At 29.6% G+C, this 26794-nt stretch overlaps 1 protein-coding gene across 9 annotated transcripts in view; it reads right to left on the bottom strand.

Moving 5' to 3' along the window:
- Positions 1-26794, bottom strand: part of LOC127070395 (brain tumor protein) — a 169789-nt gene that overhangs the window by 55156 nt on the left and 87839 nt on the right. For 3 of the 9 annotated variants that reach the window (XM_051008299.1, XM_051008300.1, XM_051008301.1), the window contains one exon: positions 23702-23751. The exons of the other annotated variants lie outside the window; for them this stretch is intronic. The gene's annotated coding sequence lies outside the window, so the exon portion shown is untranslated. The remainder of the gene's footprint in view (positions 1-23701; positions 23752-26794) is intronic. 9 annotated transcript variants of the gene reach the window in all.

Here is a 26794-nt window from a genome sequence, read left to right as displayed (position 1 = left end):
TCGTCGTCGTCGTAGGAGATCGGTTCCCATCAAATTTTTATATTACGTGACATACGTATAATAAATTATAGTATCACTCGATAATATCATTAATATCAATCTAATATCAATCACAAAAAAAAATAGGAATTAAAAAAAGAAGAAGATAATTCAAAAGAATCAAATAATAAGTAAAAAAAAAAATTCAAACTTGTTTCATCGTCGAGTGAGAATTATAATATTATCACGTATTATTCTTCGATTTATTTAAGAGAAAAATGGAACTAAAATAATTTTATATAAAAAGAAAACTAAAAAGAAAAAAAAAAGAAGAAAAGGAAACAGAAAAATCAATAGATGGATAGATAGATAGATAGATAGATAGATAACAAAAAAAGAGGAAAGAAGGAACGAAACGAAAACTGTTATTGGAAATTTGTACGAATTGTTCGAGAAGAAAAAAGGGGGAAAAGTGGGAGAAAAAAGAAAGAAAAAGAAAGAAAGAAAGAAAAAAAGAAAAATCTTTTGTCGTTTTCTCGCAGCACAACAAGGGTGTTATATAGGACACTTAGATATAGCTGAGATGATAAGAGGAGCAAAGAGAGACGAACTCGTGGTTATATATAGAACGAAGAAACTAAAGCTTCACGTCGAAGGGCTTTCCAAGTGGCATATCGACGAAAAGCACACACCTGTGGCACGAGTAGTAGAAGAAACCGTGCACGAGCAAAAGCTCTAACGATTGAGAGAGCTTTACCTTCGAGTCCGGTCAACCATTTGAAATTTCAATCATCTTTCGAATAAAATATCCAATTCGAATTTCCATTAAAGAAAGAGAGAGAGAGAAAGAGAAATCTTTTGACTTCGTAGTTGGATGACGTCATTATTATTGACGTCATAAATAAACTCTTCAAATTATCAGCAAAATGAAATATAGATAGATAGATAGATAGATAGATAGATAGATGTTTGTAATAATTATTTATCTTAAAAAATAAAAAAAAAAGAAGTTCTGTTATTCTCCCGAATATCTCTAAGAAAACTTTGACGTTGAATGTCAATCGCATCGATCATTATAATTTTTTTCAAATACTACTCACGAGAGATCAGCGATTTGTTTATTATTATATCGAAATATATTTAGAAGATTGTAGAACCATTCGTTCTTACGAAGTTTAAAACGTGCGATCGTACAAGAATTAATTACGTTGTAAAAAAAAAAAAATAAATAAATAAATAAATAAAATAAAATAAAAAATAAAAAGGAAGGAAGAAAGAAAGAAAAAAACATTCGATCGAAAGAAATAATAAGAATGAAGGAAGAAAATATTTAATCGAATTATTACTTCGAATGAAAAGTCGATACCAAAAAAAAAAAAATATATATATATATACGAAAAAAAAAAGAAAAAAGAAAAATACAAAACAATGAATGCAATATTCCGGACGATGACAAATTGTAAGATTAAAAAAAAAAAAATAAGAAAGAAAGATAGAGAAAAAGAAAAGAAAGAAAGTAAAAAAGAAAAAAAAAAGAAAAAAAAGATAACCCGTCATGAAAAATAATGCATAACAATGCGATCGATAAATATTTTATATAATACAAAACTCTCCCCCTCTCCCCCCTCTCTCTCTATTTCTACACATCACACTCACACGTGCACACGCGCGCACACACACACACACACATAATACTATTACGAACATTTTTTTTTCTATTCATAGCACGTGCAATTGCGTTTTATCTGAGATATATTTTCAACCCTCTTGTGAAACGTCAGCTATCGTCGTTGACACGAGACACACCCTCTCGATATAGAAACCGAGCAAGCGAGAGTGAGAGTGAGAATGAAAGATAGAAAGAGAGAGATAGAAAGAGGGGCTGCCTGTGCAATGGGGGTTGGAGTTGTATAGGGGGAGGTAGTTGAGGTGAAAGGTTGGTAACACCGAGAAATTGCGAGTCGACTTTGAACGGCCTCACCTTCTTCTTTTTCTTCTTCTTTTTTTTTTCTTTTTCGTTCTTCGTTTTTTCTAAACCCTCTTTCCTTCTACCCCTTCTACCCCTTCTACTCTTTCTACCCTTTCTACCTCTGCTATCCCTTCTACCATCATCGCAACGCACAGTTCGTTGCACCCTTAATACCTTTTATCACTTAGCCCTATCGTTTCGCCAAACGACTATGATTCTTTTCTTGGGACTCGACGTGAGAAAAAAGAGATCAACAATTTTTTCGCTGATTGATATTTTTTTCTGCTTTTTCTTTCCTTTTTCTTTCTTTCTTTCTTTTTTTCTTTTTCTTTTTTTTTTTTCGTTAGGTTTGTTATAAGAGCTGAGAGGTAGTAAAAATTTCAAGGTGATTTTAAAGAAATTATTCTTTTGAAGGAGATATTACTATCGGGGTTTGAATTATTTTTCTTTTTTATCTGATTGTAACATTGCAAGGTCTTGTTTAATTTCGTTTCTTTATGAATTATTATGTATTCGTAAAAATTTAAGAGATTTGTAAGGATCGTCTAAGAAATGTTTTTTTTTTTAATATCTCAATCATCTGCTGATTTATTATTTGTTGTTAGATTGAGAAATTTGATGTCATAGATTTTTTCTTTCTTTCTTTTTTTAGATTCGACGAGGATAAAATCGAGTTATGTCAGATAGTGAGAGAGTGAGTGGGTGAGTGAGAGAGAGAGATGTCTTGGAAAGTTTCTTGATCGTTTGATATTATTAGAGTATCTTCGTTAAACACAGGAACGAAGCTACGATTATTTTTTTTTAGAAAGTCTAATAGAATTAATTATACGACGTTTGATACACGACGTAAATCACACGAATGTTTATTTATCTAATATTTTTATTGGTTTATTGAAATGCGAGAGTTATTGTATTCTTTTCTTTTTCTTTTTCTTTTTTTTTTTTTAAGGATTTATAAATTCAACAATTAATTTAAAGAGTATTACTACAATTTAGATTATTTTCCACTATTAGAAATTAAAGATGAGAAAAAGTTTCAGAGATATAGAGAGAGAGAGAGAGAGAAAAAAAAAGGAAATTACGGTTCTCGCAATAAGTTTTTTTTCTGCATACTCCAGCAAATAAAAATTATTCGAACGTTTGAGAAATAAAAGTTTTTAATAATAAATCCCTAATAAAATTTTAAATAAATTTCCAACTTTTCATTCGAACTATTCCCTTTGATATCTCTCGACGTCATTAATAAAGAAAATTAATTTACATTCTATTACTTTTCTAATCAAAATAACTCGAACGGATGATCTGAATAAATTTCCAGCTTTCTGTGAACTACCCAAACTATTTGTTCAATATCCCTCTAAATTTAAAAAAAACAAAAAGAAAAGAAAAAAGAAGTACCTACTTCCAATAGTTTTCTAATGAAAATTATTGGAACATTGGAGGATAAAAAATCATCACGACTTTCTTTCGATTCAAATAATTTTTCTAATACCATGTTATATACATAACATGTCATACATATACAACGACCTAGCGATAATGGTCAACCAATTTTAACATCTTTCAAATAAAATATTTGAAATAAAATTACAAAACACGAAATAGAAAGCAAAAACGAAAAAAAAAAAACAAAGACAAAAAAGAAAAAACATCTCGAAGTACAAAGAAAGAAAAAAACAAAATAAATAAATAAATAAATAAATAAATAAATAAATAAGTAAATAAAACCGATCACGTACATGACTTCCTAATAAAAAGAATTCAATACGTCGAGAAAACTTATATTCTACAAAGGAGGAAGAACTTTTACCTTCTCGAGTTTGCCAATGAAAATGGAAATACGATACATCGATATGAGGGTCGTTAAAGCCCACATATATATTATGGTGTTCGACGGTCGTTTAAGACCCCCTCAAAAAAAAAAAAAAAAAAAGAAAAAAAAGACGTTCACTGTCGTATGGAACATATTAGGGAGGGAAACTCTCCCTTGCCAAAAAGAAAAAAAGGAAAAGAAATAAAAAATAAATACAAAAAAAAATGAAAAAAAAATAAAGAAATAAAAAAAAAGGAAGAAAGAAAGAAGACGAACAAGGTGCGTCAAGTATACACAAAAAAATTTATATATATATATATAAAAGTGCGTGTGCGTGTGCGTCTAGAAAAAGGATACACGAGAAGCATATCCTGTTGAGGAAATGAGGGAGGATAATATGGGGGTGCTGAGACTCTCTGATAGGAGGGTGTCACAGGAAGTGAACCCGAGTTAACTTTCCCGTGTCGTCGTCGGCAAATCAATAACGCTTCTTCGTGTCTCTCTTCACCCCCTACCACCTCCTACCACCCTCTACCACCCACTCTCACCCACTCTTCCACCCTCTCTTACTCCAGCATTCTTCACCCTTCACTCCTCACCCCATCCTTTACCTCTTTTCCTATTCCTCTTCATCTTCTACTCCTTATTTTTCACTCTTCCGTCGTGCTATCTTATTTAAGAGAGAGAGAGAGAGAGAGAGAGAGAGAGAGAGAGAGAGAGAGAGAGAGAGAGAGAGATTTTTTTTCTCTCTCTCTTCTCGTCGAGTCGATCGATCTACGTCAAGAAGTGAATTTTTTTTCTTTTTTTTTTCTTTTTCTTCTTTTTTATTTAAACTCTTTCAATCCTCTAACGTAATCGAGCATAATTGTCTCTTTCTCCTTCCTTTTCTGTTTTTCGTTAATGTTGATATGATAAGAAGATACTTCGGATTTTTGTATAATTTCTTTTCTCTCTCTTTTTCTTTTTGTTTGTTGAAAATAGAATGAGAGAAATAGATGGATGGATGAATGGATGGATGGATGGATGGATGGATGGATGGATGGATGTATAGATAGATAGAGAGTGAGATTTTAAGATAATCGAAAATAATCGTCCGTCTCTCTTTTCGATAGTTTCGATACGATAGAAACGTTTTTAGAATTTTTTATATACAAACTTTTCTTTATTTAAATAAATTTATATATATATATATATAATTTCTCTATGAGAGATAGAGAGATACATCAATTGATAGATACATAGATAAAGAAAGAGAGAAAGAGAGAAAGAGAGAGAAAACTTTTGTGCACCTTACGGAGAAAGTGGATGATTTAAAAGTAACAGTAATATTAACAGAGATAAACGAATCGATCTATGTGAAAAATGTATCGTGAAGCGAGAATGGAAGAGAAGAAAAAGGGGAGAGGAGAAGTGGAAGTGGAAATAGAAGAAGAAAAAGAAAATAGAAAATAAAAAAGAAAAAATGAAAAAATAGAAATAGAATTCAGTACCAATGTAATAACCCGATCATAACTTTCACAAGATTATTTTCTAAGGAAACTATTTCACATTAAATCGCTTCTAATCAGGATCAGAAATCGAACGATTTATATATCGCTGTATCTATATCGATACATATGTTCCTTGTATGTGTATATTTATGTATCTGTATATATTATACGTAGAGACCTATATATATGATACGTTATAGCAAATGATTTATAGCTAGCAGGCGTACTACTTCGCCTTCTGTTACGCTTATTACGTCGATTAGCATACGTCTACTGCAAAGTTTAATTAGCCAATTGTAATGCGATTCCTCGGAGAAGCTCGTTTCTCACGGTCTCTCTCTCTCTCTCTCTCTCTCTCTTTCTCTCTCTTTCTGTATCTTTCTTTCTCTTTCTCTTTCGTATAATTTCGTAAAAAGCGTGACGACGAGAAAGATGAACGAACGAGTGAAATAGCTAGTATTTGAAAATTATACTTCTCGCGTTCAACGACCATACTCTCTGTCGACTCTCTTCCTGTTTACGAACAGAACAGAGAACTTCCTTATTAATAAAGCGAGATATGTATACATACATATATATATATATATATTTGTGTGTGTGTGTGTGTGTGTGTGTGTGTGTGTGTGTGTGTGTGTGTGTGTGTGTGTGTGTAATGCGATGTCTTTTTCTATTTACCTCTCGACAAATATTTTCCTCATTTTCGTATTTTCCTAAGGAAAAGATTTTATACTCGGAATTTTATAAAAGGAATTAATTTCGCTTCGTTCTATTTTTTTTTTTTATGATACATAAAGTTCGTTATATTTTTCAAAAAGAAAAAGAGGAAAAGAAAACGAGAAAAGTGCAGTTAATCAGGATATACATAATGTCCCGTATAAATTGTGTTACGAACTATTCTATATAAAAGTGACAATATTCACATTGTTTTTTTATTACTCTTTATATATATATATATAAAGGTATATATAAATAAGAGAAGACTTTTAATAATCGATTATTATTATTCTCATTTTTTTTTTGTTCCAATTAAACGATCACTTAATTGATCATTAAATTTATACAAAAATAAAATCTCAATTTAAATATTTTTTAATACTTTACCACGGACCACTCCGTGTATATTATAACACACACACAGACACATATATGCACACCATATATAAAGTAAACATGTACGACAGGTTTTAATTAATTAATGAATTGACAAACCAATTAATTAATTACAGAACTCTCCTTTTTTTTTCCTTTCAAACAAAAACTTTCTCATTGTAAATATCTATATTAAATATATATGAATGATCCATTGAAATAAACTATACTATATTTTACGTGGGGCATCCTGTACATATATATATATATATATAAGTATAAACAAACAAACAAATAAATATAAACAATAATCGATAAAGTAAAAAAAAAGGGAAGACTTTATTCGATTGAAAAATATCAATGTCATTTACATTATACTGAATGATCTCTGAATATTGAAAACGATTATTTTCTGTCTTTCTATCTCTCTATTTCACTCTGTCCTAATCCTTATATAATATATTGTACTGTTATATATATGTGTGTATATATATATATATATATATATATATATATATATATATATAAAACTTTATCGAGTGAGAAAAAAGCTCTCATCTTTTTTCCCTTTAAAGCTACCCCAAGCTCGTTATCGCCGATCGAGATAAGCAGAAAGTAAGAGGTGGATCACAGTAAAGGGTGTTGGGGGTGGAAATGTTAGTGGGAGGATAACAGGAGGGTAACAAAAGAAAATAGAGTTCTTTATTCTTTTCGTGTGCCTACGCATCTTCTTCAACCTGTCAAGACACTTTGATATTTATCTTTTCGAGAGATTTGATAAAGTAATTTTGAAAAATGAAATAATAAAAATCGTCGAATCCGTCGTCGATTATCGTTTCTTATTTCTAATCTCGTTAAGTGAAGGATTGAAAAAAAAAAAAAAGAAATTGACACTAATTAACCATTTTTCTTTCCCAATAAAAATTATTGATTTCATTGACTTCACAAAACAAAATAAAATAAAATAGATCGTTTCGATATATTTTCTAACGTCCGAACGTTTAATTAAAAAATAGTACGAAGGGATGATTTTAGGTTAGGGCTTGTGGGCTAGGGGGGTAAAGCTTGTAAACTAACGTGCCGAAACGAATTTTCCCTTGATCCTCGAGCGAAGTCGCAATCTCGCACTGTAATTACGAGAGTAATGGAAGTGTGGTGGTCCAAAAACCAATGGCGAGGTGAAGGGGTAGGAGACTGGGTAGAAGGGATGGAGAGGTAGAGGGTTGTTGAAGGAAGAACCTCGGATCTCCTTCAACTTTATTTGATTTTGAAGAAATTTATCTTCTAACATTTCTCTCTCTCTCTCTCTCTCTCTCTCTCTCTCTCTCTCTCTCTCTCTCTTGCTGTTTAATTTATCTCGATGCCTACTGTTCATTTCTTATTTAAAAACTCACTTTATATATTATATATTACAAAATATATCAAAAAAAGTTTCTCTAGTTGATTACAAAAATTTATTACCCATTAAATAGAGTTTCTAGCCTTGCTATCAGGCTCGTTCTAGTTTTAAGAGAACTGAGCTCTCGTATTTTACAAAAAAAAAAAAAAAATCAAAGTAAAGTAAATAAAATAAACTTAAAAAAAAAAACTAATTGAAAGAATCTCCAGAAGTGTAACTGCTTTTTTTTTTTTTCAAAGTCCATAGTAACCTTCGGTACATGTCGTACAAAAAGATGCCTCAAAAAATACAAAATAGAAAATTAAAAAAAGATAATAAAAAATAAAATAAAGAAATAAACTGCAAATTCAACGACTATCGTACCCTCCCCCCCCCCCCTCTCTCTCTCTCTCCGTCTCTTTCTATAAATTTCTCTTGTAAAAAAGAAAAGAAAAGAAAAGAAAATATTTTCACAGAAACGAGAGAGTTGATACGACCTTTCCGAAAGAAGTAACGCAACAAAATTTCAAGCAACTAACCCCTGCATCAGCAATAGCAACAGCAGCAGCAGCAGCAGTAATAGCAGTAACAGCAGCATCTCTCGTTCAACGATAAATATTTTAGAAATATATATGTACCTATAGAGCCTGAGATCTTTTAAAATTTATTTCGCAAACCCAGGGGCTCAGACTATCGAACATGACTCTCTCTCTCTCTCTCTAAAAATCGAAACGTGGCCCTGGCTTCTCTCTCTCTCTCTCTCTCTCTCTTTCTTCCTCTCTCTTTTTTCCCATAAACGCGAAGTGAAAATTTAACATAGGTCACATCGGTACAATGTGTAACAACAAGTCCTTTTTCTAGATATATATATTGCATAATATCGTTTTAAGCTATCGTTGAAGAACTTCTCGTAAAGAAGACTGATTAATTCCGCATAAAAAAAAAAAAAGAAAGAAGGGAAAAAGAAAATTTTCCAATCCCTTCTACATTTTTGTTCTATCAAAGCTCGATTTAATTTACTTATTTCTTAATTACACTTAATCATTCTCAATTATCTCTTTATCTCCGATAAATAAGAAAAGAGAAATTAATAGAACTTTGTTTTATGACGCGCATGTAATTACTTCGGGTTGTTCTGGAGAAAGAAAGAGGAGGAATTTAAAATAAGAAAAAGGAAAAGAAAGAACAAAAAAGAAAAGAAAATTACGAAATACTATATTATTAGAACTGATTCGATGAAAAACGATTCGAACGATCATTGAAATATTTAATGAATAAATATGTTAGTTATTTATTAGTTATTAATAAAAATATATATATTAGTTATTAATAAAAAAAAAATCTCTTCTTTATAATAAGAAAATGCAGGAAGAAAACTCTTCTAAAAAAGAAATAAAAAAAAAACAAATAATTAAAAAATCCGCTATTTCGTCGTATCACACTCGAAGTGACGAAAAACGATAGGAGAGAGAAAGAGGGAGAGAGAGAGAGAGAGAGAAACTCACTAATTGCATCGTTTCATTACGGATTCGACGAATCGATTAATCGTTTATCGCGTCGAGAGTCTAGTTAAATTTGACGTTTACTCGAGACCGAAGGTGATAAAAGAGGATTTCACGATAAGTCAATTCGAAACGAGAGTTTTCGAACTTGTGTTACAATTTGACAAAATTTTTGACGACGATGACATTATCGATTTAATTAAAAGAGATTATTATCCGTCTTATCCAACGAACAAACTTACATTAACTCAAACAAATTTTTCGCAAACGACGATTGTTATCCTTAATTTCTAAGAGATTATCTTACTTCTCTCTCTCTCTCTCTCTTTCTCTCTCTCTCATTCTCATTTATACATTGCACGTATCCGTCTCTATCTTTATTATCCTTATTTTACTCTTTTTCAACATTTTGTTTCCATCTCTTTCTATTTCTCTTTCTATTTATCTTTTTATTTATCTACCTCTTTTTTCTCTTTTATACAATCTGCTTCTGTCTCTTTCTTACACAATTTTCGTCTATCTCTTTCTAACACGTTTTCTCTCTATCTCTTTTTGTATCTATTTATCTATCAATCTGATCTCTATCTTTTTCTTACACATTCTGTTTTTATCTCTTTCTCACACTATCTCTATCTATTTCTTTCTTAGACGTTATCTCTCTTTCTCTCTCTCTCTCTTTCTTCCTCTATAATATATATATATATAATTTCTCTCTTTTTCTTTTATACATTTTGTTTCTAATCTAGTTCTATTCTTCTCTTAAATTACCCATCATTCTCTTAGACATTCTGTTTCTATCTATTTTCCACACAATCTCTTTGCTTAGACTGATAAAGATTTTCTATAAGGATTCTCTCTCTCTCTTCTCTCTTCTCTCTCTCTCTCTCTTTCTCTTCCTTTGTTCCTATCTATCTGTTCTGTTACTCGAAAACGTTTTAACCTTCTAAGAAGAAAATTTTCTTTCATCCAATTACAAACTAGTTTAAGCAAAATTGCCTCGTAGTTTCATCCTTGAAAAATAAAAGAAAGATGTTTGTGTGTGTGTGTGTGTACACACACACGACACATACCTCCGTATATATATATATATATATATATATCTGTGTATGTTTCGTTACATTTCTTTTTTTTCTCTTAAACAAGAAAAAAAAGAGAGAAAAAAAAGAGAGAGAGAGAGAGAGAAGAAATAAAAAAGATAAAGAGAGACGGAAGGAAGCAAGACTCAAGAATAATGGCTTCTATTACTCTGATAAACCTTCGAGACCCAGACTCAGTAAGCGAAGAAGAAAAAAAGAAAGAGAAAAAATAAAAAATAAAAAAAAGAATCTCCCACCACTCTCTCTCTCTCTCTCTCTCTCTCTCTCTTTCTTTATACGTGTAACGCGAAGGTTCGAGCATAGCGTACGAGTGTACCTGTGTATATGTGTATATATGTGTATACGTGTGTACCTGTATATATGTGTGTGTACGCGCAGCTTTAATTTTCCGTCCTTTAAACGAGAAGCGACCAATATTTTTTAATTATTCCGTACCGGATAATAGCCGGAGGTCGTGGCCGCACCTGAGTTCTCTTTCATTTACAACGTCCTTTTTACGACAGCCACTTTTACCGTATATAGAGTACAACGTATAGTCAAACGATGAATAGAATGAATTTCATTTCTTTTTGCTACCTTTTTTACCCCTCTCTTGTCCTCATCTCCTCCTCATCTTTCTCCTTTTTTTTCATTTCTTTCATTTTATATATATATATATTTTCTTATTCTAAGAATAACCGGATTAACGCAGCAAGAAATCGATTCTAAAGAATAAAACTACGTAAAAATCGTTTTCAAACAATCCCTTTTCATCTATCTCTCATCCCCTCATCCTCTTCTTACTCCTATTTCTCTACTCGTTCGAGTGGTATTATAAATTATAATAATTAAAAAAAATAAGATGTGTGTGTAATTGTGTGTGTGTAATGTATATGCAATATAAATTGTATAAATAAAACGAAACAGAAGAGAAATAATACGCGATCGAAAAAACATGATCGTATTATCCAACAATAAACTCATTCGTATAAAAATATCGTTGCTATAGATTTATGTTTATAAAATATATTTTCTCTTGGATCCTTTCTTTTCTTTTTTCTTTCTTTCTTTCTTTCTTTTTTTTTTGTTTCTCTATTGCGTTCTTCGTACGTATCTCTTTAAAAATATAGGTGAAACCAAGATGGATGAAAATTGCGTTCGATAGATCCAAAAAAGGAAAAAAAAGAAAAGAAAGAAGAAAAAAGAAGAAAAGCATATAAAATTTATCGTGTACAATCGAGTTTATTATCCGGATAAAATCTTCACGACCAACATATACTCTCTTTTCTCTCTTTTTTTCATTACATCTTTATAAAAATCTAAAAAAAAAAAAAAAAGGAATAAAATAAAATAAAATAAAATAAAACAAAATAAAATAAACAAGAACGAATAAAAAAAAAAAATGAAAACGGGATAACAAACCCGAAACATTGGATATAAAAATTCTATTGACCTATCCAATTTTTTTTTAACGATGCAGGAAAAAGAAACAGATACAAAGAAAAATAACATAAAATATAATAAATATAATATTCGTATTTGTCCAAATGAAATTTCAGGAAATATTGTGCTTGAGATACGTATAAGGTATATAGCATCTCATATATAAACACATACAAACACACACACCCATGTGTGTGTGTGTATATATATATATAGATCATAGAGTTATATCCGAATATTATCGGTTCATTCTAAAAGTTATCCTAAATCTCGATCTTTCGCAATAAACTCTCTCTCAAAGTTCCCTCTTACAAACTTGTCCGCGTTGCAGAGAACTCGAAGAAAGAAACTCTCCCTCTCTCTCTGCCGCAATGCGTCGAAGCGACAAACCACACAACGATAACCAACCAACCAACGAACGTAGCCTGATCGAGTTCGTTGATAACAACTATTTTTAATTCTTAGAATACATAGTATTTGCATCTAATCGATCGATCGTTTCCTTCGTTCGTTCGAGATTCTTTTTCTAATCATAAGACAGAACAGATCCAACGAAATTCTATTTGCAAATTTATTTTCGTCGAGAAATATATATCACAATAGAGATTATAATGATCAATCTCGATAACATTAAAAAAATAAAAAAAAATGAGAAAGAGAGAGAGAGAGAGAGAGAGAGAGAGAGAGTAAGGTCAATGACCTTTGATACCGCAAATACACCCGACAAATTTAAATAAAAAAAAAAAAGGAGAAAGAAATTGATATTCGATTAGATATTATTTAATAACATTTTTACGAAGAAACGTAATGGCTAATCGATTATGATAATAATATTTGAGAAAAGGAAAAGTAAAAGAGATCAATGACCTGTGAAAATGTAAGTGTATTATAAAAAAAAAAAAAAGAAAATAATAATCTATTATTATTATCACTATGTCGTAATTATACCATGGAAATATTTAATCACGTTTTCTTCGAATATTTCTAGATAAATTATTATTATTATTTTTTTCTTTTTTTTACCAAATAATTACATTTACACGAAAGTAGTATTAATAATCGTGACAATCATAACAATAACAATGGATGTAATGATACAAAAGTTTAATGAACTTTGTCGATTTGATAATGTCGAAATTTTTGATGATTTTATATAAAAAATGAATTAATGATATTAATAATGATAATGACGATAATGACGATGTCGACGTAGACGATAATATTAACGGGAGAGAAATTGAAGGATATCCTGTTGAGCACGTTGAAAGTGAAAAAAAGGGAAATTAATGTGAGAATAAATAGTAACACATTATCGATGACAAGTACATCCTCCTACGATCTTATTTTCGATTATCGGCACTTGATACACGACACGATTGGCGGATGCTGATCTCGTTTCCGGTTCTTTGCCATTCTCGCCAATCGGTGCAGCCAACTAAATTTAACCTCTATCGATTCGCTTGATGAAGGATTCGAAAATGTAAAGAGTAAGAGAGAAAGAGAGAGATAATCTTCTTACTCGAATGAAATAGTCTAACAATAAATAAAATGAAGTGAAATGAAATGAAAAAGATATAGATAAAATTTGAGTTCGATTATTTAATCATATACTTTTTTATTTAATATTTATTATCTCTGTATATGAATGTGTGTGTGTTATATCAATTTTAATTTTTGTTAATATATATATATTTAAGAGTCTCGAAAAAGAGTAATTGTTCCTTTTTTATTTTTGTAATCATTTATAGGGATGACTTTTGACCCGCTTTGATATACATACTATTAAAAATTCAACGTTGTTTATTTTTTTTTTGTTTCTTCTATCTCAAGTATACATACACACGTATATAAAAATTTGCATAATTGCTTTTTTATCCTTTTTTAAGTTTCTCTTTAATTTTTTTATATCTTTATTTTACTTTCTTTATAAAGAGTAAATCTTTACGCGAGATGGTTCGTTCGAGTTTGAGATTAGAATTTTCTATTTCTTTCTTCCTCGTTTTTTAATCCTCGTTAAATGCAGAGTTTTTCATCAATTATGAAAAACGTACGTTGATTCATTATTCATTAAGAACGAGTACACTTAGACAAAAAGTGTATATTATATATCGTGTGTGTGTGTGTGTGTGTGTATATATATATATATATATATATATATATATATATATATATATATATATATATATATATAGACTTAATTAAAAGTAAATTATCCAATCGTGTTATACAATCGTGTAGAATATTTACAATTTACTATCAGTGTATGTATATATATATATATATATATATTATTGGGGCGTTAAAATTATCAAAGAAACTTCGTATTATGATACATCTGTTTAAACAAATTCTTAGTAACGCGTCTACAATTTTTCCTTATACATATCTCTTCGTAGAACTCGACATAGTTTACTTTCCATTTCGTGTAAAAAAAAAAAGTTTCGAATAGTACGAAAAAAGAAAAAAAAAAAGATCAAATCTAAAGAAGCAACAATATCGATTGATTTTTCTTTGCATCATTATCTCTTTCTCTTTCTCTCTCTTTCATTTTTGTTTGTTCTATCTCAAAAATGTTTCCTTTACGATCAAATAATAACAATGATAATAACAATAAAAATTTACGATGTATCGTAATATACATACTATATACGTACATTTATATATTTTATATAATTCATTATATTTATATATTTTAATAGCTATAACATTTACAAAATTTCATTATTTTCCTTATTAACTCATTGCAATATTTAATATGTATATATCAAATATATTTATGTATATATTAAAAGAAACTTAAATATTCGTACTTATGGAAATATATTCGTGGAAGTACGAATGTATTTTCACATTCCTTTCGTACGAATACTTAAGTCACTGTATATATACATATATATATATAATTACACACACACACACACAAAATGTATATATATATAGTATAAAATATTTTAAACAAATTAAAATTAAATTATATATCAATTAAATCTTTACAAATAAATACGAATTAAATTTCTTATAAATTTTTCCATCGAACCCCTTTCCTATAACTCTTTCTATTTCCTTCTCTCTCTCTCTCTCTTTCTTTCTTTACATTATTATTCCAAAGATATCTCTTCTTCGTTTTACTATAATAACCACTGTGTATGCCAACGTGTATAATTATCCAACACGTTTGCTAAGAAACAAGCGAAGAAGCGTTTCTCGGTAACGATCATTTCTCTGCTTGAGAATCGTACGATAATTAAATTCAGGGGCGTATTTTCTTTTTCTTTCCCCCCTCCACCCCTCTCTCTCTCTCTCTCTCTTTCTTTCTCTCCCTTTTCTCGACACGATACGTGCCTTTTAGTAATTACAACCTTTCCTTTTTACCTCCACCTTTCCTCCCCCCTCTCCTCCACCCTCTCCTCATCTTCCTCCTTCACCCATTTGAACGTCGACTTGTAAATCGTGACTTTCCACGTTTTAAGGGATAAAAAACGATTCTTAATCTCTTTTAGACTTTAATTCGTTCTTTGCACTTTTCTTCTCGACGTTAAAAGAAACGATGATATTACCCTCCTTTTTCCGAAGGGAAAAGAAAAATAGAAAGAAAAAAAGAAAAAGAAGGGAGTAAATAGAATCGTTTTCGTTTTGCTGTGAAGGAAGAGAGAGAGAGAGGAACGAGATTTTTGTTATGATGAAAGAGAACAACGTGGAAGATAAAAAAAAAGAAATAGAAATAAAAAAAAAAAAACACGAAATTCATTGAAGGATACCGTATTGTTTTCTCTTCTTTTTTTTTCCACGAACATTTTACGAGAATAAAAGAAACTAAATAGATAAATAAAACAAATAAACGTATGTATATATATATAAAACAAAAATAAATAAATAAAAAACAATAAAAATAAAAGAGAAAAGAAAAATAAGAAGAGATATAATCCCTATAGACTTTTTACACGAGTAAGTTCAATTAACAGAAGAAATTGAGACAATTTCATTCCTTAGAAATCTTACGAGAAAAGAAAAAGGAAAAAGGAAGAGAGAACGAGAAAGAGAATCTTAACAAAAAAAAAAAAAAAATATATTTTCGCTCCAAAAAAAGAAAAAAGGAATAATTGAATAATTAAAACTGACTGAGTCGTCGTACACGTAACTTCTTTATCACTTTATCTTCCTCTACATATATATATATATATATATATATATATATATATATTCTTTCTCTTTCTCTCTTTTTATATATCTTCTCTTCTATTTCTTATAAGGGTGAAAAAGAAAAAAAAAAAAAAAGAAATAAAAAGAGAAAGAAAGGGACGTCCCGACGTGTGTTCGGCGCCGCACGCTTCGTCTCATAGCATTCAACTTGGCGTCACGCGAATGGATGTCTCCTGAGGAGAATAACATGCAAAAGAAAAATGATAAGTTGCAGCTTAGAGAGAAATAGAGATAGATAGATGGATAGATAAATAGATAGATAGATGAATAGATAGAAAAAGAGATAGAGAAAGTTCATGGTAAATAATACTACTTGAAGTTTTTTTTGTCTTTCCTCCTCCCCATACTTTGAATCAAGTAGCAAGAAAATCGTTAGGTGTATAATATTATTTGAATCTAACGAGAGATAGGTAACAGATTTCAAAAAATGCATATTTCCAATATATATGTGTGTGTATGTAGATAATTTCTTAAAAAAAAAAAAATAAGAATAATAATAATAATAATGATAAGATTAATAAAAAAGAAATATATAATCTATTTTTACAAGCAAGCTAAAGAAATACAAATTTGTTCTAAGAACAATTTCGTGATTAAAATTTTTTTGTAATTTGAATCGTTTGTGTTGGATCATCCTTTAAAAAAGAGAAAATAATAATGATGACGATGATGACGATGATGACGATGATGATGATAAAAATATATAATCCATTTTATATAATTTGAAACAAGGAAAGCATCTTAAGAAACAAAAAAAAGAGAGAGCATCGCCATATAGAAGATAATAAGTATATAGAAATTTCTTTTGTTGTCGTTGTCGTTATCATGGTTTTTTTTTTCTTCTTTAGATTATTATTATTATTATTATTATTATTAGAGAAATGGAATTAGAAAATGTCGAACTAGAAACTAGTGTAAAGCTCCGATCGTAAAGCTTATATCACGAAAGCTCGTAACACCCCCGACGTAACTTCGTCTCGTGTTCTACGTAGTTTGCCGCTTGTTTAACGTAACAAGGCTCGAATCCAATAAGCCGACTACTACGTTATTTACGATAGAAATACACTCCGGTCGAGATTAAACGTTGCACACGGAGCAACGGTACATATATGTCACGGTGTAAGGAAACTAAATAAGAGAGAAAGAGAGAGAGAGAGGTAGCACATACCGGAAAGAAGATTAGTAGTATTTCAAGCGACCTTAGGACTCCATTTGCACGACTAATCAGCATCGCGTGAGATAATATTTTTAATTACACACATATATATATATATATAATTTCTATTCTTTTATAAATTTTTATTATATTTTTTTATTTCTTTGTTGTGTCATAAACATGTACTATGATTTTATTATGATTGTTCATGAAAAAGAATATCTGTTTCTGATTATATATAGAAATTTTAATGATTATTTTATTAAAGTGAGATTATTATAAAATATATTATTTTGTAATCAATAATTTGTTGTCTTATATCCTTTATTTTATTACTATTGCTATTCATTATTGTTCTTGTTATTATCGTTATTAATCGTGACCAGAACAATTGATTATTTTTTTAATAAAATATCTTCCTAATCGAATCTTCTATCTTTTCTTTTCGTTACTAACGCATTATTATTATTATTATTATTATTATTATTATTATTATTATTATTATTACTATTATTATTATTATTGATATTACAAAATTGTGTAATTATATATCTATATTTTGAAATCAATTGTAAAATTTCTATAGACTGTCCCTTTTCAATATTTCATCAGGTATCTAAAATTAAATAAAAATTCGATTAATTGCTTTTATTTCTTTTAGTTGGTCACGTAAAACGTGTTCTAACATTGAACAAAAATAATTAATTAATTAATTAATTAATTAATTAAAGATCGTAAAAAAGAAATATCGTAAAATGTGAAAGGAGAAAGAGAGAAGAAAAAAAGAAGGAGAAAAAGAAAAAGGAGAAAGAGATGATAGAGAAAAAGAGGACATACAATATATATATATCTTCCCCCATATCTAATAAAGTTAACCCTCTTGATCGCACTACATTGCGAGATGAGTTATTCTACGAAAGAGTAAAAGAACGAAGGCGTTTTACGATCGGAGTTAATAAACGAAACGTAAACTTCGCTTTATGAACAGCCACGAGCATTGTCCGAACATTGTCGTTTCAAGAATTTCTGCCTATGTTTTAATATATACATATATACATATATACATATATATATAATATATAATATATACTTGTATGTGTCCCTTTTCTCACATCAGTCTTCGTACATTAGAGTATAAAATGTGTCTGGAATGTCTCATCTTTCCTTTTGCTCGAATTGAGTTATCACTTCGACGAAAGACTTCCGTTCTTTCAACGAAAATGTATAATTTTAGTAAATTGAATTTTTCGAAAAAGAGAGAGAGAGAGAGAGAGAGAGATAAATGTATATATATAGAGAAAGATTTTTTTATTATTATTAACGATAATAGGGATATGAATATTATTTATTAGTTACGAAGAGATTTTTTGTTTATAATTATTAAATAATATAAATGTAATATTATTATTATTAATTATGAGAAGAGATTATTTTCTTACATATTATTATATATTATTATGTTATTAAACATTATTGTATGAAAAGATTTGGCGTAAAAAAAAAAAAAAGCAATTTATCTCTTTTCCCTTTTCTCCCAATTCGATTCCTATTATAAATTTCAATCATAAATTTTACTATATCTTTCATAAAATTATTTAACATATTATTATTATCATTATCACTATCATTATCATTATGATTATCATATATTTTTGTTATATCATCTTGTTTAATAAACGTATACCAACGAACGTAATTAATTCGTTCAATTTATTTGCGCCTACGGACGTCACTATATACACATTCAAAGTTACATTTACAATCACGTATATACACAGGACAGATATATAAGTTTAACATGAAAATATATATGCTTGTATTCTATCAGCAACTCGTAAAGGACGAAGTGATTCTTTTGCAACGTTAAATATATTTACGCTCTTCCTCTCTCTCTTTCTCTCTCTCTTTCTCTCTCTCTCTCTCTCTCTCTCTCACCTCCTCCCTCTATATTTCTCTCTCTTCTTACACACCATAAACATATCAAACGACGAAGAATAAAAAAAAAAAAATTCCGAGTTCACCTAGGTCGTTCAATAAATTATTGCAAAGAGCTAACCGTGTAATTACTAACGAGTGTTTGCATTAGTCATGGAACAATCTGTTAACGCCAAAGCAAACTACTTAACAAAAAGATACAGAGAAAGAAAGAAAGAAAGAGAGAGAGAGAGAGAAAGATAAATAGATAGTATATTTAAGAAAATGATAAAGAAAGAGAGAAAGAGAGAGAAAATGTAAGTAATAAATAGAAACGCAGATACAAATATAGTTGGAAGAAAGTTTAAATAAATTTAGAAAAATGTGTAAGGTGATGACAAAAAAGAAAGAATAAATCATTCGATGAATCAAGAGAAAGATAGAAACAGACAAATGGAAAATGGTGTTTAAAAGAAAGATATATAGGAAAACGGAATGTGTAATAGAAAAATAGATGGAGATAGAGTGATAGAAAAAGGGATGAACAAGAATAAAATAAGCAAAGAAGAGATAGATGAATGGAAATAGAGTTTTAAGAAAGAAATAGTAAATGGAATGTGTAATAGAAAAATAGAGATAGAGAGAAAGAGAAAGAGAGGAAGAAAAAGAAAGAGATAGAAAATTTTTCTTTTTCTTTTTCACTCCCACCTCTCTCTCTCTCTCTCTCTCTCTCTCTCTCTCTCTCTCTTTCTTTCTTACATTCTCTTTTCTCATGTTAGCTTCTTCGAGATATATAAATCTCGAATGCAAGCTTACATATATCTTCGAGTTAATGCGACCTATCGTACGAAGATACATTCATATATACATATACATATATAATATATATATATAAAGTAAATAAGGAAACATTTATAACATAGTTTTGCACGATAAATACCTATATTAATATAATAGATGTGAAACTATTTTCATATAATAACTAGTTTACTTATCGATTCGATATCTCGTAAAAATGAATTCGTGTATGTTATATCTTATTATTACTGTTATATATATATATATATATATATATATATATATATATATATAATAATTGTCTTTCTAATTGCTTAAAACAAAAAGTAATAATAATAATTCTTCTTCTTATTATTATCATTAAGTATTACCACAATTTTCTTTTCTCGCTCCACTTTCTTTTTTAACGAAAGAAAAACCGAACGGATCTAAACGAAAGTAAATAAATGTCGATAATGGTCGATTGAAAAAATAATCCTATAGATGGATCAAAGAAGTAGAGAATATGGCGTTCTCTCGAGTCTCGTTCAAAGAATGTAAAAGGTTCAAAAAGAAAATAGTAGACGAAGGTTTTGCGAGCCGTCTTGCATCGAGTCGAGAAAGAAGAAAAAGAAAGAGAGGGAGAAGAATAAAAAGAAAAAGTAGTAGAAGTAGTAGTAGTAGTAGTAGTAGTAGTAGAAGAAGAAGAAGAAGAAGACGAAGGAGTAGTAGACGGAGCATGTAAAAGTAAAACGAGAGTTAGGAGCGTCGTTAGTAAGCTGAGTACCAAGGCTAATCTAAAATCCAGATTACTTCGAAATTTATGACTTTTGTTGCACGGTTGACTCTCTCTCTCTCTCTCTCTCTCTCTCTCTCTCTCTCTTTCTCTCTGTCTCTCTTTCAGTCTGTTTCTCTTTCTCTCTTTTGCTGTTGCTACTGACTCAACAAAAATTCTAGTAGTTTCCTTCTTTGAACAACTTTTTACCCCTCCTTTCTTTTCATACTTATTTCTTTTTTCTCTTCTTCTTCTTCTTCTTCTTCTTTCTTCACAAATATACGTCTTGTTGTGCATTTCATTATCTAACTCTTTGTAATCCACTTCGACACGAAATATATATATATTTTATATATATATATATATATATATATATATATATATATACACCGATTATATAAGTTATATATATTTAATATAATTTAATAATATTGTTGGATTATAATTTCTTCACATGTATATTTGTTTTCCGTATTAGTTTCCTTCCTGATTTCTTCTATGTTGAATAAATACGATGTAATTATTAACGTACGCGATTATTAATTTAATCGTTTATTGTCAAGCGTGTATAGATTCGTTCGAAGGATCGATGAAAAGGAATTAAAAAATAAAAATTAGAAAAAAAGATAGATAAGTAGATACATTTATAAGAAGTTTTCAAGCATAAAAATAAATATTGGTTGGTATACGTAATATAATAAAAATAGTCTATATACGTAAGTAAACACGTGTGTAATGGATAATATTTTGGGATTAAAAAAAAAATAGAGAGAGAGAGAGAGAGAGAGAGAGAGAGAGAGAAGTAGAGCACGATTAGGTCAAAGTATACAAGTACATATATACATATGTATATATGCACATAATTAACGCATATACCGTATACACACACAGACACATACACACATATAGAGAAAGAGAGGGTTTGCCCACGCGTTTCCACGAAGGAAATATCTTCTACCCCAATTCTTTTGCGTTTAGTTTAAGCATCGATGAATAACCACCCCCTATATTTACTGACCGGCCAATGTCCGTCAAACTTATCGACTCTACTTGCACTTATATACATATTTACATATACACGTATACGTGAAAACTATGTTCCTCTTTCTCCGTAAAACGATATTGATGAATGGAAGAAAATAAGAAAAAAAAAGAAAAGAAAAAAAATAAACAAATCTCTTCTCTCAATTATTCGATCAATTCTTTCTCTCTCTCTCTCTCTCTCTCTCTCTCTCTCTCTCTCTCTCTCTCTCTCTCTCTCTCTCTCTCTCTCTCTCTCTCTATATATATATATATATATATATATATATATATATATATATATATAAATCGTTTCCCAAATCATTCTTCGTAATAGAGATTTGAAATTACGTTATCAGATCTTTACGCGTTGGGTTTGCGTTGCTCGATTTTCGTTAGATCGTTTCTATTACCATTTTTATTTCGTAACACTTATACATTGTCTTATCTCATAACTATTTATTACGAATAATCATATTCAATATTATTTCTTACAACATCCTTTTGATCGTTTCGAGCTTTAGTGAAATCATTAAAAATAGAAAAGGTGGAAAAAGAAGAAGAAACAAAAAGAATAAGATCCATCAAGAATTATGAGAGTTATTCCGTTAATTCTCATTAAAAGATACGTACGAAAAGAACTGGATGCCACGAACCAGAAAATAACTCGGCAATATCGTTCTCACGCGTTGAAAAAACTTTTATCGGTCATCGTAATAGCAAATAATAATAAAAAAGAGAGAGACAGAGAGAGAGAGAGAGAGAGAGAGAAAAGGAGACAGAGATATATAGATAGATAAAGAGAGAAAGAGAGATAGAAGAAGAAGGAAAGAGAGAGAAGGATAAACGATTAATTCCGTAGAATTCTTAAATGAGACCCCCTGGCGATAAGGGTCGGTACTAATTGCGAGATTAATCGCTTTGACTTTAATCTCTCCGTCCTACTCTCTTTCTCTCTCTCTCTCTATTTATCTATCTATTCATGTATCCTTCTCTCTTTCCTTCTCATTCTCTCCCTCTTTCTCGTTTCCTATCTTTATCTCTGTTTTCATGTATATAATCAAAACTGCATTCGCGTAATATGTTTGATGTTAAGAAAGAATGTGAGTGTGAGAGAGAGATAGAAATAGAGATAGAGATAAATAGAGAGAGAGAGAGAGAGAGAGAGAGAGAGAGAAAGAAAGAGAGAGAGAGAGAGATAAATAATTTGAAACGCGTGTGCGTGTGAGCTATACCCACGCCAGGGGAGACGATTAAATGGCGTGTCAAGAGCGAGTGTATGTAGTAAAATCTTTAGAAGGTGCACTGACCTGCCCTATGGTGATTAAAGAGCACGTAAGAACGTTCAACATCTAAGTTGAGAAATTTATATGTATGTACGTATGTATATATATGTATGTACGTATGTATATATGTATGTACGTATGTATATATATGTATGTACGTATGTACGTGTGTACGTGTGTGTACGTGTGTGTACGCGCGCGCGCGCGCGCGTGTGTGTGTGTGTGTGTGTGTGTGTGTGTGTGTGTGTGTGTGTGTGTGTGTGTGTGTGTAGAGATATAGATATATAGATATAGATTTGTATGCACTTCTATCTGTTTTTATCTTCTTCTATAATGCTTATTCTTTTTCTTCATTTTTTTTTTCTATTGCGGTATAATTGACCTTTACACTAACATACTTGGAACGATTACATTTTTTGTTCTGACCTTAATTTCTTTTTCTTTTTTTATTATTCATTTTGTTAATTACTGTCTGTACGTGTGGTCACGTATGTATATGTTCTAATTTATCATTGAAGTTTAATCTATTATATACTTGCATGATAAATATTAACATATTTATCAGCATAATTGTATAATTATGTTATATCAGTATAACTGCATAATTGCATATATATATATATATATATATATATATATATATATATTAATTAATTATGATTGTAGATAAAATCGAGATAATATTCGTGTTAAATATTTAACATTCTTGTAAAATCCTTTTTGTAAATTTCAATGTATATTATATACTAAAGAGTACTATCAATCTCATATAGAAAAAAAAAATATATATATATATTAATAATAATAGTAATAAAAGTCAAAGTAATACAATACTTTTATTTTCTCTTGGCCACCAGTCTTTTCGAAAGTGTCCTTGAACTCACCTGAAAAATCAAAGAGAATACGTTGATTAGTGAAATTCTCGAAAGAGAAAACAAAAGCGCAAAATACATATTATTAATAATAACGAGGAAAATACATATTTATTAATAATGCCTCGAGGGTTTTTCCAGGAGCAAGAAAATTGTCTCTTGGTCGTTTTGACGAGGATCGTAGTAAAGTTATCTACCTTCGAAATGATAACACACGAGAAAGGGAGGAGAAAGAAATAGAGAAAAGAAAAAGGAAAAAGAGAAGGAGGAAGAGAACAAAGAGAAAAAGAAAACAAAAAACAGGAAGAAGAAAAATAAAGAAAAAGAAAAAAGAAAAAGAGAATGAAGAGGAACTAAAGAAAAAAGAAGAGAGAGAGAGAGAGAGAGAAGAAAAGAAGAGAGAGGATAGAACAGCAGCAGCTGATAGTAGTGATGCTGTAGCAAAAAAAAAAAAAATAAAGAAAAAGAAAAAAAATGTTGAAAATACACGTACACGTATACGTACGTATGTAGTTGTAAAAAAAATTCACCACCCTATTTCTCTCTTCCCTCTCTCTCTTTCTCTTTTCTTTTTATTTTTTATTTTTTTATTTTTTTTTTTCGGAAGACACGTCCTCTCTATTTCGTCGTCGACGTTAAGAGGGAAGGAGGAAACGTCTTCACGAATAAACGCGAATAATATTCGAAGAAAATGGCGAGAGGGCGAGAACGAGTGCTTCTCTCAGTCCTCCTTTTCGAGAAAAGCTTCGTGCAATTACTACAAAGAGGAGGAGATAAGATCAATCTCGCTTACTTACTCTCTCTCTTTTTTTAACTTCAAGTATAACGTCAAACGCACACGCGCACAGACATATTTCTTTTCTAATAATTTCAAAGAATTTTCCTACGTATGTCACGTATCTCGTATAATTTTTAACGATAAAGATACGCATAAGTTACTTCGTTCTTAAACACGTAGTTATCGTTATGACGATTTTATTTTTAATTACGATCAATTACGACTTTAATATATCGACGTTATCGTCATTTTTGAAAGTACAGAGAAAAGAAAAAGGAATTAAAAATGAACGGAAAGTCTTAATAAAAAAAGTCGTGAATTATTACTTTTCTTTTCTTTTTTTACGTATTACATCAATTACCTACGTACATATATATAAGAGATAAAGAGAAGAAGAAAGAAAAGAAGAGGGAAGGAGAAAGAGAGCAATATATAATATTTCAAAAAGGAAGATAGACTATATGAGTTAGAACACTTTCGTAATCACCGGCTGATGTATAGAGAATATTATCTTTTATGTTGGAAAGCATAGTCAGCGAATACATATGTATATAACTGGCGTAATATATATATATTTTTTCTTTCTTTTAGATAACAAAGAGAGGAGAAAAAAAGAAAAAGAAAAAAAAAGAAATTTATAGAAATTTATCGAGTTTATAGAGAGAGACAGAGAGACAGAGAGAGAGAGAGAAAGAAAGAGAAATTAATGATATACATAAAGTATAGATGTTTAGTCAATATTTCTAAGTAAATCGTTACGTCAACGATAATCGCGTACGTAGGCGACATTATTCTAAAAGCGTAGAGATAACTGACACGAATTCGCATAATCGCAAAATACGTGAAACTTTTATCCCTCGTAATATACGCATTATGTACAATATAATTCATAAGTTCTCAGTAATCAATTAGAATTCAAAAAAGAAAAGATAAAAAAAGAAAGAAAGGACAAAGAAAAAGGAAATGTTTCTTTTTTTTTTTTCTAGAAAAATAAAGAAGTGTGTGTTCGAGAAAAAATTTGCAATTCTTGACTTTTCTATTTCTCTAATCTTCCATCTACTTATAATTTCTACTAATTTCTAAATCTCTCGAAATCTTTTCTTTTTCCTTTTCATTTTTCTCGTCTTTTCTTTTTTCTACTTAATTTCTTCTAAAGTTTCTAATTCGTAATACCGTCATATTATTTCTAATATTTTTTTGGTTCTGTTATCTAACATCTAATTTCTCTCATTTATATTTTTCCTCGTTTTAATCGTTAAAATTATAACACGAACGAAATGCGAAACGCGAAAGCGTACGATTTCATAATTTCAATCCGAATTCGTCGAGCTTTCGCAGAACAGAATCGTTGTTAATTGGTTTCTAATCGCGTTTATTATTATTGTCGCCGTTTAAAACGTCTTTGGAGATACGTATGTGTATCTACTAAGGCGCAATTTTCCGCATTGAAAGCACAAACATACTTATGTATCTTTAGTTCTCTGCGTCTTTGTTTCGAAAATACACATCGACGAGATTAAAAATTAGATACATATTAGTTAATAGAATTTTAAGGCAATTTATTACAGGTAAAACCAATTGCATATAATAAAGAAATATAATCTAATCGTAAGATAATAAATGAATGAATGAATAAATGAATGAATGAATGAATGAATGAATGAATGTATGAATAAAATCTTTGCGTATACTATTGCGATTAAAAATAAAATGAAAGAGTAAGTGAGATTTCAAAATCAATGGATTATATCATACTCCATTTTACGAATAAATAAATAAATAAATAAATAAGTAAAAAATATAAAAAAAAAGAAAACAGAAAGAAAGAAAGAAAGAAAAATTACTGAATGAACGACCGAATAAATGAATAGATAACCCGATCCCTTTAAATTGAGGAGATTAGATAAATTAGGAATGGCGATTAAAATTCAACGTCGACTCATTTCGAACGATGATAACGAAATAAAACGAAATTGATAAAACGAGTAACGATTAAAAAAAAAAAGAGAGAGAAAGAAAGAGAGAGAAAAAGAAAAGAATAAGGAAAGGAAAAGAAACAAAAAGAAAATACAAAGCGAATAAAAGAGAGAAAAAAAGAAAAAGAATCAGAAAACATGATTAATTTCATACGTTATCTGTCTCATCCTATTTTTCATATATATTATTTATTTATTTATTATTCACTTTTGACATTGATATGATTAAATTAAAAAATTGATATGCATCTACTAACTTTTTAATTGCTAATTTTATAATTACTAAGCTTTCGAAATAGAT

The sequence above is a fragment of the Vespula vulgaris genome, chromosome 18, assembly GCF_905475345.1.
Source record: "Vespula vulgaris chromosome 18, iyVesVulg1.1, whole genome shotgun sequence".
Classification (NCBI taxonomy): Eukaryota; Metazoa; Arthropoda; class Insecta; order Hymenoptera; family Vespidae; genus Vespula; species Vespula vulgaris.
Note: the sequence above shows the minus strand (reverse complement) of the source record. Positions and strands in the feature narration are given on the sequence as shown.